Here is a 2505-nt window from a genome sequence, read left to right as displayed (position 1 = left end):
ACAAGAAGAGCTTCTTTGGTGAGAAGTATACCATAACTCATAAAGAGGAGAAATTGTAGTCCAAGAAGCATATCAATATGAGAGGGCATGTCATATTTGATAAAGATCATGTAGATAGAGCATTATATGTTATATTGTTTGCAATGATCCCGAAAAGAGATGGTAGAAGGTTTTAGTTGATGAGTATAATAATGTGGAATGTTATCAATCCCACATTAATGATAAATTTTGAAGAAAGATTCTTAGTACAACCAGTGTCAACGGTTGCCATAAGAAAGATTTCTTTATTATTATGTGGCAAAGTGAGTTTAACCTTAACATGAATTGTACGAATTGTCGGATTAGAAGAGCACTGAAAAATAGATTGTTCAATGCGAGAATCAAATTCAGTAATTAATTCATCATTATAGTCAGAAGGTTCATTGTTTTGGCGTAATTGAAGCATGTTTGATATATATCGAAGTTGACGTTGCATTTTAGTCATTTGTGTTTCAAAGTTGCTGAGTTGAGTTTTTATATCAGATATATTGATTTTGATGCTAACAATGTCAGATTTAATATGTGTAACATCTGTAGTTAAATGTTGAATTTGACATGTATGTAAATGTGTAGTGTGTTCTAATTGTGTGAATTGAAGATCAGAAGGAGCAAAAGACAGAGCAATAGAGGTAATAGTTGTTGGAATTTGTGGAATAATTATATTAGGAGAATTTGCTGGGGTTTTGGGGAAAGGAGAAGGTTTTCCTGTTAAACAGGATTTGCATGCTTCTCTATAACATATACTACATTGGTATCTATTTTGTAAGGAGGGCCAAAAGCCACAATATATACATCCTATTTGCAATTTTCCTTTATTATTTTCCCAATTATGCTGACAATTTGTTATTTTAATAGATATGTGTTAATGATAGGTTATGGAATTGTTCTTCTATTTGGGGTATGTCTAGTTCTTATTCTAAGTTTTCTATATCAGGCTGTATATACTTTCTGTATTCGAAATATCTTTATCTATTTCTAATAAGGCATAATTTGTATTTTAACTAAGTAAGCATTTCTAGTATATGTATTTTATAAATTTGAGCAACTATTACTAAAATGTCCAGTATTTCCACATGTGTAACATTTTAATTGTTTAGTATATGATCTTGGATCATAACATCGAACATGTTTATTTTTATCTAAAAATGGTTTTCTAGATGTTGATTTTCGTATAGAATAATTGGATTTTCTAGAATTATTACCATTATTATAACTTCTTTGTGATCTCTGTTCATTTTGTTGATTTTTAATTTGGCTATATCTTTTTGCTTGTTTTCTATAAAATGATATATTTCTATTATATTGTTGTGGTACATACATTATATCACAATAATTATTCTCACCCTTTAATTGTTTTTGTGCTAATTGATCAGCGCATTTGGCTTTTTATGTTTCCATTATACATGTTATTTTAATTCCTAATCCTCGAAAATCAGATCTATTTTTTCTTTGGTCATCTATTGGATTGTAAAATTTATTCCATTCCTCTAATATTTGTTGTCCTAATACTCCTTGTAATTTAAGAAATAATTTTGTACTAATATCCTTATCAAAATATAATCCAGCTTCTATTCCATGATACATATAGTCATTACAGAATTGTTTAATGTATCTATAATTTGTTAAAGACATTTGTTCTAATGTTTTTAAAGCATTTGTTTGTTCAAATATTTTCCCCATACTTGGATCTTTTCCTGTAACAATTTGTCCTACATAATTTAAGAAGTTAAATGGATTATTTTCCATTGTTAATAAATGTTGAAATTCTTGTTTATATTTTTCCCATATTACTTTGGCTAAATCACTTAAATAGGTTTCTAGTCTTACAAATAATTCTTCAGGTGTTAGCCTTTCAATGTCAAAACCTCCTCTATACAAATCATTTACTACAAGTTGTTTCCATACTGATATTACGGAACTCCATTTTTGTAGATCATGTTTTGTAAGATTTAGAATTGAAAGATTATAACGAATCTGTTATGGTTTGAATTTGATTTTTGAATTCAAGTTTTTAATTTTGAATTCAAATTTGAATATTGTAAACGAATATTGTACAACAACCATGTTTATTTATAAATACATAAGACTTACTCGACTTACCCATCAAGGCAAGCAACCTACTTATCAAAAACAGAGTTTTCTTTGCATTCTTTCATGGTATCAGAGCTAAGGTTTATGGTTTGAATTTGATTTTTGAATTCAAGTTTTTAATTTTGAATTCAAATTTGAATATTGTAAACGAATCTTGTACACATGACCATATTTATTTATAAATACATAAGACTTCCCCCCCCGGGGAGCACCCCATTTTTTAAAAACCGAGTTTTCTTTGCATTTTCATGGTATCGAGCTAAGGTTTATGGTTTGATTTTAATTTTTTTTTTTTTTTTTTTTTTTTTTATTTTTTTTTTTTTATAAATGATTCTTGTCCACGCCATATTTATTTATAAATACATAAGACTTACC

This window comes from Hakea prostrata, chromosome 1, assembly GCF_041222555.1.
Source record: "Hakea prostrata isolate BN-2017 chromosome 1, UWA_Hpros_2, whole genome shotgun sequence".
NCBI classification, from domain to species: Eukaryota; Viridiplantae; Streptophyta; class Magnoliopsida; order Proteales; family Proteaceae; genus Hakea; species Hakea prostrata.
This window is presented reverse-complemented; position numbering follows the sequence as displayed.